The sequence below is a fragment of the Purpureocillium lilacinum genome (genome assembly GCF_023168085.1).
Source record: "Purpureocillium lilacinum CBS 284.36 DNA, scaffold_1, whole genome shotgun sequence".
Taxonomy (NCBI): domain Eukaryota; kingdom Fungi; phylum Ascomycota; class Sordariomycetes; order Hypocreales; family Ophiocordycipitaceae; genus Purpureocillium; species Purpureocillium lilacinum.
In genome coordinates this window covers 1048303-1063878 of record NW_027072111.1, presented here as the reverse complement: position 1 = coordinate 1063878, position 15576 = coordinate 1048303, and positions in this window count along the sequence as shown.

Here is a 15576-nt window from a genome sequence, read left to right as displayed (position 1 = left end):
CGCTGTGCAAAGGCAGTTCTACGCCAGTATATTGTCAGCCTCTGTACTAGGTTAACTAGCAGGGGATCTGGCAAACCACGTTTCAAGTCGAAGCCAGCTGTATGTCTGCTCTCCTCAGCCTAGCACGTCCCGGATTTGAGCTCTCTGGACGTTGAATACTATCGCATGGCATAATGTCGCTAGCCTCCTCATGAGAGAGTCTTCATCACAGTACTACTGGAATGGCCTAGGCAACAAAACCAAACGATACCGACACCGGTTCGCTGGCCTTGCTTGGCGATGGCGCATCCTCATACATCGTTTGAGGCGGTTTACCGGAGGGCAATGACTATGGGCGCCGAACCACTTTGCTACAGACGCCGCGTTATTGGCGCCGTGTGGCTGGTGCTCCCAAACAGGCAATTCGGCCCCACTAGCCTTCCAATTGATGGCTGCTCATTCCTCTCTCCCAGCCATTTTGATCTTGTAGGAGTAAAATGAATCGTCAACTTCTCTGTCGCCATCAGTAGGATGCTTCTCGCTGAGAAGCCGAAGCATAGTTTGCGCTCTCAATTCAGCCCAATTGCGTTCAAAGTAACAGCAACAGCGGCATGGCCACAGTCGGTTTGCGCCATGGCGGCGAACAACGTGCTGGAGGATATCATGCCGCCTTCGATCCAGAGCCTCACTACGGCGATGGCGATGACAACGCCTTGTACAACCTATTTGCAACCTGGCCAGAGGCCTACTTCACGAGTCTTCCGAAACCGCAAGTCAATCGGGGAATCGATGAACCATACTGGGAGCCGCGGCAATCGCAAATCTTTTTGGACGACAATTTCCGCGGCCGTGGTGTCCAGCGGTTGTTCAAATCTGTAATTCCAGGTCCCGACAAACTTGAGAGACAGCGAATGCGCGAAAAAGCCGAACATCGCGATTCCGAAGATGGCACTGGAAGACAGGCGTGCTTTCAGTCTGCCTTGGAATTCGCCCTTGACCAAGCTAAGGTTGACTCCATGCTGGCTCTCGAGTTGGCTAAGCATTGTTCAAGGCTAGAATCTCCGCAAGTCGTTACAGAAATACTAGGCGCGCCAACGGTACCCCTATCTTCTTCGTCTGATTGCCAACACCAGGAGGACGACGAGTGGAATGGCTTCTCCGACACCGAGTCCAGCAGCCACGACGCATCAACACCCATACCGAACCCTTCGATCCCGGGTCACGCGGCCTTTTCGATCGACGACCTACAGTCCCACGTTAATAAGTTCGCAAAGGAACACGGATTCGGCGTCGTCAGGCACAATGGATCAAGCAGTCGCAAGCGGAAGACACGATACGTGTTTCAGTGTGATCGATACGGCATGCCCCGCCCGTCTAAGGGCACAGGACTCCGTCAAAAACGGTCGCGGAAGTGTGGCTGCAAATGGAAGGGTATCGCAGAAGCACTGGAACAGAACGAGTACATGTGGACGCTGCGAAGTTTCGCCAATCCGCAGCACAGCCAACACAACCACAACCGCAGCATAAGTCTCGCGGCCCACCCCATACATCGGAGGCTAGATGAGGCCGTCATGACAACAATTGAGGCGACAAGCCGGCGCGTCGGCATTAGGGCCCGCGATGTACGTGGCATCGTAAAAGAAAAGCACCCCGACATGCTCTGCACGAGGAACGACATATACAATGCGAGAGCACGCCTGCGTCGAAAGAAGTTAGGCGGATTGAGCCCCACAGCCGCATTGATCAAGCTCTTCGGACGAGCGAAGCATCCCGTATGTGGTAAAGTGGTCCACGACAGAGCCGGATCGCCTCGTTGGATTAATATGGACCTTCCCATATTTCATTCAGATGCGGAAACGCTTTCCCGAAATAATGAGCTTCGACAACACATACAATACAAATCGTTTCAAGCTACCGCTCTTTCAAGTTACAGGGCAGACTCGTCTGAGGTCAGTCTACAACGCCGCATTCGGTTTGATCGATAACGAGAGGCGTGAAGGCTTTCAGTTTCTCGCTGAGGGAATCCGACTCTTAACTGAGAGGCAATCGATCCAGCTACCTGACGTCGCGATCACCGACTACGACGAGCAAATGAAGGCAGCATTGGGCCATCAATTTCCCGACAGCCAGCAGCAACTCTGCATCCACCACATCAATGCAAACATACTTCTCAACGCCAAGCGAAAGTGGAAAGACGCAAACGAAGAGGGTTCCAGTGACAGCGCCAGGGACAGTGATCGACGGTCACGGACAGCGCTGAGTTCGAGGCACGTGGAAGCCGTCCATGACCCGCCCTTCCAGGGCTGCGGCTCTGTGGCCGTGTCACACAGCTACCGAGGCGTCCTTGAACTATGGAAGCTTATAGTCTTTGCGGAGAACACAGCGGAATACGAGAAGGCCTGGTCTCGCCTATGCCAAGAATTCAACGACCAGCAGGAAATTCTTATCTATCTCTACAAAACCTACTTGCCTATAAGTGCCCAGTGGGCTTACTGCTACATCAAAAAGTACCGCAACTTCGGCGTTCGCGTGACCTCTGGCACCGAGGCCAGCAACAACAACGTCAAAATTACTTGTTGAACGGGACGAGCCATTTGTACGGGCTTGTTGAAGCAATTGAGGACATGCTGAGAGATCAGGAGCGGGATTTCGCCGATAACTGCTCTCAAGTTGAAGTCCTGACGGCACGAACCTATTCTGGGCCCGGTTCGGAGTATCTGGGAGAACTCCGCATGGTGGTGTCGCAGCCAGGGCTCGACCTGATCGCAAAGGAACACCGCCGGGCACTGACGTCGGTACCAAGCAAGTCATGTCCTTGGCCAGAGCCTATTGGAGACTGTCAAGAGAGCTGCACTGTCTCTTGGCAGCTGGGAATTCCTTGCCGCCACACAATCTTCAAGAAGCTGGAGACAGGAGCGACATTGACGAAATGGGACATCCATCCAAGGTGGCACCTAAGGCAACCAAGTTCGCCCAACCCTTATCGCCGCATACTTGACCCCAAAATTGCAACGAGTCTCCGTGGGCGTCCGAAGAATGCAACACAGCCGGTGCCTGAGCACATGGCTATCAATCGAAAGGCGCGGGCTGCCAGCGCCGGCACCGACACACAGTCCAGGTGCAAGGCACTTGGGCCGGGGGAACAGACCGAGATGAGGCAAGCCGGACGCAGGAGACAGCCGAGCCTGCGGAGGCGGCGGTCTGAATGGGAGACCGTCTCGGATGATGAGTTGCCCGAGCCTCCACGGAAGCGCCAACGTCGTAGCGCTTCCAAGCGGCCCGCCACCCCGAAAGAGTCATCTGCGTCAACATCCAGGAAGGATAAATGTCAAGACTGTATCAATGTGCAACTATGATTGGAGTCGCGAAGCCAAGAATAGCATAGCAGTAGACACGGCCAGGACTGTATAATTGGTTGGAGATCGATATATTCCTCGGCCGTCAATCTATTTACCGACGAGAGCCTGTACCGCAAAGGAACAAGTACTCTCGCTTGTGTAAGGGGCAATTCTACTACTCTCAGCATGCAACTTGCGGACGGTACGATACGTTCATCGTGGGAGGAGTGTGGCTGAGGAGCCGACTCAGCGACACGGCGCCAATAACGCGGCGTCCGTAGCAAAGTGGTTCGGCGCCCATAGTCATTGCCTAGGCCAAACGGGCCATTGCCAAGGAGCCTGCAAACGGAGACAACGCTATTACGCGACCAAACAAATGCCGTGGAAGGTGCCCTCGGTGCCTCTGCCAGGACGCAGCGGGTTCCAGATCAGTCCAGGTGGACCAATAAGCCTCCGATAGCCCAGTTTCGGCCCATAGGCAGCTCTTCGCTACCGAGTGCGATACCAGACGAGTATTGGTCGAGCAGTGCCGCGAGGATTTTTCGACGAATCGAACCGCGAGACCCATCGCGCGTTCTGATACCTCACTCTGGAGTATCAGGAGATGTGCCCATTGGCGTCGGACCAATAGGGAGGGTGGTGCAGACGACCCTCCCATTCAAGGTGTCGAAGCAGGCCAACACCACAGCTGGGAGGACGGAGGTATCGCGGCGCCCCTTGGCAAGGGGAAAGACACTAATGGATTTAAGGAACGATTCTGAAGGGCCGGGAGAACGGATGGGACAGCCCTCGAATTTGGACATGGGAGTGAACCTCTTGCGACCTCCCGAGCCGGAGGCAGCGGGCCGGGACCCAGCACAAACGGAGCCTTTGATCGATGTGGAAGGCTCAATTGTCGGGAGCAGTGTACGGGCCCACGCTGCAAAGGCCGGTAGAGCGAGGAGACGGTCGAGGCAGCGAAGACGAGCAGGCCCACGGCCCAAGCGGAGTCTGGCAAAGCGATGAGGAAATCGGAGGGGGAAAAGCGAAGACACCATGTCGATGACGAAGGCCCTTCCGGAAAACGTCCTCGGACAAATGTGAGAAGGCCATGGACGGTCATCGAACAGGCCGATGCCGTGGCCAGCGTAATGCGCCATCTTGAGGAGCAACACAGCTTGTCGGAGCGGCTTTCCAGGGAACAGACATGGTGTGCGCCAATCCCACACGAAAGGCAGGTTTCAACGGCGCGAGACTTCTACCAAGCGTTCCACGATAGAACAACGTTGCCGATTCACACATGCCTTGTGTGTTATCGCAAACGAGCGGAGCGGGAGCTCAGGCGCGTGGCGTGGGAGGAGTGGCAATTGTTAAGGCCATCAGCGCAAGGTCATTCTCCCTTCACGTGCCCGTCGTGCTTTGATGAAGGCTCCGCCGTGGCTGTATGTGGGGAGTGTGAACGGCATTGCGTCGCGATAGCCTGTCTCCGGCGGGCCGCCTTCACGGTCGACTCGGCTGCGAGCACATGTTCCCGGACGAGCTAAAAGGGTTGTCGCCCATCGAGGAGAAGCTGATTGCGCCAAATTCCTGTTACGGGCTTTTTACGCGCCACACCGTCTCGACCGGGCAGAGGCAGGCTCTACGGTATCCGAGGCACATCAAGGGCCATATGACAGTTTTCCCGAACAACGTACAGGAGCTGGTGACGGATGTGTTGCCACATCCGCTTCTGAAAGTCATGGAAGAGATCTGTGTCTCCTGGCAAGGGCCGGAAAAGCCGACACCCAAGGATCTGTCGGCACTGTTGTCGGTCCGACGACGCGTCGTCGAGAGGGCACTTGTCTGGCTGAAGGGCCACAACCCTCACTACGCCAACATCAGAATTGATACGGCGGAAATGGACACTTGGGGACAGCCGGTGGACGGCGTCCCGGAAGCCGTATATGGGCGCTTGGAGCGGCACGAACCGTCGCCGTGGGAAAAGACGCGAACGGCACATGTTGTGCCCTCTGCAGAGCGGGGCCTAGACGGCGAAGGACCGGTGGCAATCGAGGAGATTTTGGCGTCCCTCACCAACGGGCTAGACCCGGGAGAAGGGGACGCCGACGGCGCTGCTCCAGGTCACAATACCAATGCCGCAGGTGATGCGCGTGCCGACAATGCCGGGGAGGTGGTGGTCGACGAGGTGACGTCGTCCGGCATGTTTCCTCTGGATGGCGTGCCAGATGTAGCGGATGCAGAGAAGTTGCGGTTCGCATGTCACGCGGTCGGTAGCGCCGCAGGAGCCGCCCGGGGCGGTTCGTCAGCGACTATCCAGACATCGGCCGAAGAATCTTCCGCAACGAGGGATGGCGGCGAGGCATTTATTCGCATCTCGCGTGGAGACGACTTCGCTGACTCGTCGGAAGCGGCATTCTTCGCCAAGACGTTTCCGACGCTGCTCCCCTTTGGGGTTGGGGGCCCGAAGCTGGCGGAAGAGGGCCTGCTCAGCGGTCGAGGGCCCGTGAGCGCCGCGACTGTATCGCATCGCGAGGCGCCGGAGGGCGAGGCCGCGGCCGGGACTCTTGTTGCGTCCAGGAACCTCTATCTGCGGGCATGGGCCGACATCGTGCTCCGGAGGCATGGCGGCCGATTCGCAACGCACCATGTCTTTGCGTTCCTCGTGTTCAACATGGGTGTGAGATCGAGAAATCGTCGGGCGAGCATGCTGAGCGTGGGGAGGAAGAATTTCCGCAATGTCGAGCGTATAGTTCAGTCAATGACGCCCGAGAGATTAGCCGCGGCAAGCGCGGAGCTGGAGAAGACGGGTAAAACGAACGATGCCGATGTCAAGGAGCTGCTGAGAAGTATATCGCTCTATGGGCACCGGCAGCCCATGTCCAGAGAAGGGCGCCTGACAACTCGTCGGAAGATTCAGTCCACTATCGTCGTGGGAGGCGTACCGGCGATCTGGTTCACGGTGAGTCCGAACGACATCACCAACCCGGTCAAGCTGCGGCTGGCGGCGTACCGCACACACGACCCGCGAGCGGCCGAGGAGCTATTGAAAAGCCTGGAGAATTCGTTCAGGCGGACGCGGCTGGCCATATCGGATCCGACAAGCTCAGCCATTTTCTTCCACCGCGAAATGGCGCTGTTCTTTGAGAAGTACGTCAACGTTGGAGGCGAGTCCGTGTTCGGACGGATCAGCCACTACTTCGGTGCCATCGAGACAAACGAGCGAGGAGCGCTCCACGTCCATGGCTTGCTCTGGCTCCAAGGCAACGCCCAGCTGGCATCGCCCTTCGGCGGTGCCGATAGGGAGGACAATGACGGGTATAGGGATCGCATCGTTCGCTATGTCGATAGTGTCTTCTCCGAGGTAAGGTTACGCAATAGCGGATCGGCCGGATCGGCCGGGGTGGTGGTGCGCGACGGTGCGCCTAGGGTTTGGCTGACAGACCGCGCAGGACCTTGACGCGGAGGCCTTTTACGCTGTTCAGGCAGAGAGGTCAGTGGTGGCGGATATCTCGGACAAATTGGCCAACAGGGAACAGTTCTCATCGGCTTTCGAGGAGGAAGCAAACTTCTGTGCCGGCGCAACGCAAATCCACACCCACAGCGCGACGTGCGTCAAGTACTCGCTCGGCAAAACGAAGCAAAAGGGCGGCCTGTGCCGCTTCAAGGCACCGTGGAAACTGGTGGAGAAGACGTGTCTTACAGACGACGGTATCCTCAGGATTCGGCGAAGCCACCCTATGGTGAACCGGTGGAACAAGGCCATGGCCGTGGGCCTGCGGCACAACCACGACATCTCATTCATAGCGACGCAGCAGAAGACCATGGCCCTCATCTACTACGTGACGAATTACGCCACGAAGGTCGAGGACCCGATATGGAAGAGAGCGGTGACGGCGGCCGAGCTCTTGCCAACGATGAGCCGCGACGACGCGACCAATGAAAAGGAAGGAGCTGGTCGAGGAGCCGGGACGCTCGAGCGCGCCAACGAAAACAGAACACGGCAGTTCCTCATGAAGGTTGCGAACCGGGTCTTCACCGAGCGGTCCCTGTCGCAGGTGGAAGTCGTTGCTCATCTCCTGGGATATCCGTCGGAGTTTTCAAGCAGTAGCGCCTGGGCATACTTGAACACGTCAGTGCTCTATTGGCACATATTCCGACGATGGCGGCACCTGCGACGGGCAAGCGGCGCCACGGCCAGCGGGGATGCAGCAGTGGACGAGTCCATCGTCGTCGAGGAGGCCGGCCATAGACTGGGCCACGTGGAGGCCTACCACCATCGTGGTGCGCTCTTGTCTCACCTCTGCCTGTACGATTACGTCTCGACCGTGCGGCTGAAACGGTGTGATGCCGAGAGGGAGGGGAGTACGGCAGCCTCGGGGGAGGTGCGCTTCGAGGAGTCATGGCCAGCGAGCAGGCAGTGGATCCAGGTGCTCAGGCGCCCCGGCAAGCAGGCAACAGTCTGTCTTGACGGTTACCTGAGCAAGGAATTCACCACATCTGAGGAGGAGGAGGAGGCATGCCACCGAAGGTACGTAGCACGGGGAGCCCCCATCATTGTCAGCGGGCGGTGGCGGATACCAGGCTGATACCCAATGTTGGTCATGTGAAGGGCAGCCGTGCAGCATCTTGCACTCTTTGTGCCGTGGGAGGCCTTCCTCAGCGAAGAGGAGGGCGACATCAACGACATCTGGACAAAGGCGCACGGCGCCCTTTGCCCGCGGATATCACGGCTCGTTGGGAACGTACAGCTGCTTCGACGATCTGCCGAGGACGCTAAACGCGACGCCCGGCAGTGGGCAGCATCGTGCGCAGACGATGATGCAACGGCCACGCACTTTGACGATGAAGGCGACCGAGACGAGGCGGATGGCGGACTGTACGAGACTGGCAAAGCCGGAGACGCGACGCGACTCATGGACGTGGTGCGGACCGCCCTGGGCCCGAGACAGGTGACCGCTGGCTCGGCGGAGCTGACGACAATGCTATGGCGACTCGGCCGATTTCAGCATTCCTCTCTCGGTTCTCCGGCCGAGCTGGAGGTCGCTGCGATGCGGGAACCGGGGGTTCGAACAATAAATCTGCAGGGAGAGCCGTTCACGGGGGCCGCTTTGCCGACGCAGGATCAAGTCAGGGGAATCAAGGCGCAGCAGATGAGCGCTTCGAAGGAGAGGGAGAGAATGATTCAAGGCATACAGAGCGGTCCCGCCATTGCCGGCACGGAGCACAGCGCTGCTGTGCGGGCGGTGATGAGCGGCTTCGGGGAGGACAGCGTCGAGGTGGCGGAGACCGACGCCGAGGAGCCGCGTGACGCCCGAGAGGCGGGCATGGAGGTGCTCGTCGGCCCGTCGACTTCGTTCCTTACCGCGGGCAAAGAGTGGGCGCGGCAATCGACGTTGAACAAGCGGCAGTCGATAGCGCTCCTGATCATCTGCCGGCATCTCGATCGCGTGCGAACGGGCGAGACGACCGGCGCCGAGCAGCTGTGCCAGTTCATCGGCGGCGAAGGCGGAACGGGCAAGTCGCGCGTCATCGAAGCGCTGGTAGGCCTGTTTGCCGCGAGGGGAGCGTCGAATCGAATTCTCATTACGGCAACGTCCGGGACCGCCGCGGCGAGGATCAGCGGCATCACGATACACTCCGCATGCGGCTTCTCCAAGGACACAACAGGGGGCGGCAACGCCGGCATGGACTTGGACGGCGTGCGGCTGCCGAAACAAGCGGAGAGATTCGTCCACGGCCGGTCGCGAATGGACTGGCAAGAAAAGGACGTGCTCGTCATCGACGAGGTGAGCATGCTCGGCGCCCGGACGCTGTACGCGGTCAACGAGCAGCTGTGCCGGCTGCGTGGCTCGCAGCGAGACTTCGGCGGCGTACCGATTGTCGTCTTCTGCGGCGACTTCCACCAGTTCCGGCCGGTGCAGGAGCGATCCATCCTGCTGCCGAGCGCCGCCATCTCGTGGGACGTGGACAACTCGTTCAAGGCCGAGCAACGACACCAGCACGACCGGGCGCACGCACTCTGGAGGCGATTCACGACGGTCGTCATGCTGGACGAGCAGATGCGCGCCGCGGGAGACCCAGAGCTGCAGCAGCTTCTCACGCGGATCCGACGCGGTGAACAGGACCACTCCGATTTGGAGCTGCTCAACTCACGATGCTACCGGGAGGGGCGTCGGGTACCGTGGGAGATGGGCATCACCGTGGTGACGCCTCTCAACAGGAACCGCTGGAACCTCAATATGGAGGCGACCTTGGCGTTCCAGGCGCAGCAGCGGTCGAAGATGCGCGTCTTCATATCGGAGCACAAGTGGAAGAGCGGGATGCCGACGGAGGAGGAGGCCATCATGATGATGAATCAGGGAGACGACAGTGCGATACCGGTGCCGGCCGTCTTCATGTTCGTACCGGGGATGCCGGTGGTCGTGAACCAGAACACGTATCAGGGACTCAAGGTTACCAACGGTGGCGGCTACACGGCGGCGGAGGTCATCGTCGACAAGGCATTCCCGGGATACCGGGTCTCGGCCGACATGGCGATCCACTTCGGGCCGCCGGCGGGATTGGTCTTGGCGTCCGAGACGACGAGGGACCTCCACTTCGTCGGGATGCCGCCAGGGACGGTGCTGCTGGCTCCGATGAGCGTCAGGATCCAACGCCAGCGAAAGCGGCCGTGGCAGCAGAACGACGTCAGCCGGAAAGGACTGCCGTGCACGGCCGCGTTCGCCTGCACCGACTACAAGGTGCAGGGGAGGTCGCTCGACCGCGTGGCGCTGGAGCTGCGAGGGACACGCACGACCAACGTGGGCGGCCGAGCGGTGCCGGCGCAATGCGACCCCTACAGCCTATACGTGCAGCTGTCGCGTTGCCGGACGCTGGACGGCATCATGCTCGTGTCGAGGGTGAGGGAGAGGGATCTCGTCGGCAACCGAGTGCCGGACGAGATGCGAGCCGCGCAGGCAAGACTGCAGGAGCTCAGCGACAAGACGCTGGGAGAGGCGCTCGAGTGGCTCGGCGACGAGTGGTGACTTGTGACTTGCGGCGGGAGCGCAGGAGGGGGGGAGAAAAAGGGAAGGGCCCGGCTGCGACACGCGAAAACGGCCAATCACGGGGCAGACATTACCGGCGACTCGCAGCAGCCCAGCAGAGCTGCGGAGGTGGGAAAAACGGGGGACCGCAGAGGCGGGCCAGCCAACGGGAGGCCCCCGACCGACAGGGAACAGGGGCCGAGCAGGCCAATGAGGAGCAACAGGAGAAGGGGCGAGGGGGGAGGGCGGCCAGAGGACCGGCGGCACGTAGATAGTCCTCTCGGAACTACGTTCCTCAAGGCATACGCACTGGCTTCACCGATTACCCGAGGGGGTCACTGTAGTCAATGATTGGCAAGGACTGGTGATTTCATTGCTTGAGATGTGTGTGTTCTGTGGGATCCTTTCGGACGGGGGCGTCAGTCAACAACCCTACGCCCTGGATGCACCGCCACACTCGAAGCCACCCAGCCTCACGTCGTTTTTAGCGCCAATTACGTTTCACCCTGGCGTCTACCTAACATAGATAGTCCTCAAGGCACTTCGTTCCTCAAGGCATCGGTACAGAAGGTCTCACCACAGCTGCAGGTCGTCCTGCTCCGCACCACCCGACTTCTCCTGCATCCCCAGCTATATTCATATGTTCATACGCAGATCTTCAAAATCCTTGTTTCGAACTTGCAAAACCGCCTGTCTTCGTTCCTCAAGGCCTATCTGCGCAACCCGCGACCGGGTTGCCTTCCCCTGTACAGTATATAGGCGACGTGGCTGGAGAAGTGTTTCGGCAGGCTTCCTAACCCGCATGGCACCGCGGGATTACTGGCACGCAGAATGGCTGACCATTGCAATGCACCAGCTGCGCAGCAAATTGTCTCAAATTTCGAGACACATTATCACCATCGGTCTTGTCGGAATTGTCCGACGCCGGATTTACTGCTGAAGATGCGTCAATCGCGATTCACAACCAGCCAATTTTTGGCTCTGTCGCCGTATCGCTCGATGCTTTTCGATCAAACGCCAACGAATTTGCCAAGACGACCCCGATCCCAGCCATGCACCACGAAGCTGTCACGCCGCCCGCGTCTATCGCGCTAGCCGCTCAGCAGATCCGTTTCTCAGCACTCCTGAAGTCTCTCGACGGGCGTCATCCCCTTGTTAGAAGAGCCTCGCGGAAACCGCCTCGAGCGCGACACACTCGGAAGCCCAGCTCGGCCCGACGTGTCAAGCCAACGTTTCAGTCGAGGCTACAACGCACCGACCAACTCCTCCCGAAGTGCCATCGCCCGGCGCTCCTGCCGCGCTGCTACTCCGACACAGAAGCCAGACCTCTTCAGACCGCGAGCAAAGCCGAAACCGCCGGCGACTTCCTCGAATGGCTTGGAACCGCCGCCGCAGGCACGCTCACCGTCTACTCCGACGGGGGTCGCAAGTTCCAAATGGCGCCATGGGATTCGGCTTCGCAGTACACCGGGACAAGCAAACGCTAGTCCAAGGATCGGGCCGTATGGGTCCATCCGAAGTCTTCGACGCGGAGGGAACCGGCGCCCTAGAGGGCCTTCGAGCCGCTCTCCGCCTGGGTGACACAAGAAGCGCAGTCGTGGTCTGTTCCGACAATCTTGCTGTAGCCAGCTGTCTGCGAGGCAACCCGCCGACTCGTCGCAGGACAAGTTCACAAAGTTCCAAGAACTGGGGGCCTCGCACGGAAATGTGCAGGTCCACTGGATACCAGGACACACCAACATACCGGGCAATGAGGAGGCTGACGGCCTCGCCAAAGCGGGTTGTTTGCAGCCTGAACCACCAGAAGCCATGCCGTCGCTGGCCCACCTGCGCCGACTTGCGAGGCAGCAATCGAGAGACGCCTTCAAAGCTTGGTGGTCGACTGAAGCGCCAGAGTCATACAAGACTCTGAACCTCGAGGCGACTACAAGCTGCCCTTCAGAGCTAGCGCTCCGAAGGGCAACGCTCAACAGCCTCCTTGCGGCGAGATCTGGCCACGGAGACTTCGCCGATTACCACGAGTGATTCAATCATGACGACGCACGTCTTGACTGCTCATGCGGACGACGCAAAGCACCAGAGCACCCGTTCTACTGCAGGAAGGTACCGCCACGACTCCGGATGAGGCTAGCATCCTCACCGGCTGTCGCACTGCACGTGTGCATGACTGACTGACGACCGGGCAGAAGGTCCCCAGTGAATTTGGGCAACAAAAGACTCTTGATTCTTCTACCTAACGATTGACTGTAGTCGGTATTTTATACCTGTGCCGATTGAGGCAGGCATCTGAGACACGACAGGCAGAAGCCAGGTTGCCTGAAGCTATCGCCACCCATAGTAGGCAGCAGTGCTGGTAATGACAATCAAATGCTTCTCAGATTGCATGACTGACTTGACGGTAGCCTCGAGATCTTGGGGCCCCTGGTGCTTCGGCATAAACCAGCTGGCCGACGATATGCGCACGCAACGACTACTATGCAGGAACGTTATCATGGGGCATTATTTGAAGTAAAGCTCACTTTCAATGACTTCAACGTAGATTCAAGCATTGGAAATGCAGTCGGAGCCCGTCTAATAAAGGACACAAAGAGTGTGGAATCGAGCCCGGATCCGAGTGCCCTCAACGCGTATCGCACAGGGTTGAATGATCAATTTCGATACACTGCGTCTTGACTATATTGACCTGATCCATTCGAAGACCCAATTTTGCTTCGACGTCCCCAAAGCATCCAGTGCTGTGCACTGGACTAGACTGGATTTGCCTTCGAAAGCCAATTACCGCGGCCCAAGAAGGTCACTGATCCCAACCCGGATTCGGTGCGGGCCCATCCCAGCCTGTGTTCGGTGCGGGTCCATCCCAGGCCGGATTCGGTGTCGGTCCATCCCAGGCCGGATTCGGTGTCGGCCCATTCCAGGCCGGCTTCAGTGTCGGCCCATCCCAGATCGAAGTCAGTGCTGATGCAGTTTTCGAAGATTGAGGGCTAATAGTCGTGCTAGATGCAGGCTTGTTGTTGGCGACATTCTTGCCGATTGTGATTTCCCATGTTCCTCGGGCGAGTTCGGTTGTATGCCAAGGCATTTGATCACAATTTTCGTCTTTGTACGGAGATGTTAGGCTCATACTTACTCCCATTGTTGAAGTAAATGGAGTGCCAAAAATCGCTGCCGTATCCGGATATCTCGAACAGTCTTCTAAAGACGTGAGGTAATACTCCATGAACCCTACCCAATTCCCTCCCCTCATGCCGCTTACACCAGCTGGTAGCTGGAATGAGCCCATATGCCACTGTTGGCCAGAACTGTGGTTGATTAGTGTACCAATGTAAGACGTTGCATTGGCAACTTTGATATGTAAATGATAGGTGTCATCGTAGCCCGATTCAACATCGATCGCGCAAGAAACGCCCGGTCCGCCGTCTGCAGTGTCGTAGCAGTTGCTGTCATTTGTAGTGGTGCCGGGAAAGAAGCTGGAGAAGGCAGCATGGACAATGCTTTTCCCATCCTTATCAGGTCTAGGTTGAAGACCGGTATAGATCACCAGACCTTCCATTCCCTTTGGAGTTCGACTAAATGCAACAGCTTGCTCGAAGTAATAACCTTCTTCGTGCGGTGCATTCGGCATTGCCATAGGAAATGTGATATCGTCGAGCCCCTTGGCCGGGACGCTGGTGGCCTCCCAGCCAAGATGGATGTTTTGCACAGCCATCACGGCCTTCAGCGAAAGTAAGAGTCCGGAGAATTTCATAGCTTGTGTAACACTGAGTCTTTATCTGCACGTTCGATTAATTGCAAGAACAGAAAATACAACACTATCAGGATTGTCTTCTTATAGCATAAAACGACCCCAAGTCAGCTGATCACCCAGGTTAGCGTTGGTCTATCACTGATACCCGCTCAAGGATACGCATGAATTTAATTTCTTCATTGTGTGCGCATGACTTTGATTTCTTCATTGTTTGCGCATGACTTGAATTTTCCATTGTATGCGCATAAAATTAATTTAGTCCTGGTCCTCTTTAACCCACTTTCCACCTTTTCATCTTTCCCGAGTTGCGACGTGGAATAGTAGAAACTCAGGCTGCCTGACTCGGGCTTGGAAATCCATGCTTACTTCTCGTATTCGCCAACAATGCGGTCCTTCTACAGGACTGCGTAACTAGCTTATGAGTGAAGAAAAAGGTATTAGAGTGTTCCTTGGGTACGCTGTTTCATGTTAGGGCAGCAAAGGACGGCTGGTGCGATGTGTACGCATTGTCTTTACGAAGGACAAGCGCATTCGACGGAGCCGCCGTATGGGTTATCTAACGCACTCTAGAGTGTGCGGGTCACTGACTGGCCCATACTGATAAGTTGCATTGTATCAGACGCGCCTTTCCCTTAGGCTTTGCGATCATTGGCCTGATGCAAACAGCCGCCCGAGCCGCACGCACACAAACCCAGCGGCAGCCGACGCGAGCCTCTTGGTGGAACGAGTACATAGCCCCCGTTGGCGAGCTCGGTCTTGTGGGGCGCGCTTCCCCACTTGGCTTCAACCGCGAGGTACAACTTGTCCGGCGTGAACTGAGGCGTGTTGTCCGTCTGGCCAAAAGCACATACTGGCGCAACCTCATCCACGGTGTCTAAGAGGACAAAGAGTTTTTCAAGACCACCAGCTGGCTAAAAAGCCTCGGTATCTTCCGGCCCCAACCACTACAAGTAGGCGAACCGATCGTCGAGACTCAGACGGGCAAGGCCGAAGTTCTGCGACAGGCCCCCTTTGAGCGGAGGACGGCCGCCGACTATATTCCCGACCCGTGAATACCCGTGGACGTCACGATGCACATTCTGTCAACATCAAGCCGCTCATTCACGCAAACCGCTAACAGCACCGCCGCCTAACAAGGGTGGGAATAACTCTACGCAGCTGGGCGTCTGCCTGCCATATCTCAGGTGCCTACGGCCGATCCAAGGCTTCAGCACCTACCGGTAGAGGTATAAACTACCAACCGTAGTCGCTCATTAGATAGAAGAATCAAGATTCTTTCGTCACCCAAATCCAATGAGGACCTTCTGCGTCGGTTGTGACTCAGTTATGCACACGTGCCGTGCGACACAGCCATTCAAGGGCGCCCTTGGCTTCGGCGTCGAAGACCTCAGACGGGCCAAGGCGTCCGTTGCAACTCGTCAAGGTAAGTCCATTGCGGTGAATCACATAGCCATACCCAGCAGCCTTTGTCTGTCAAGAGGGATCCGTCTGAGTAGACAATGAGCGTCTC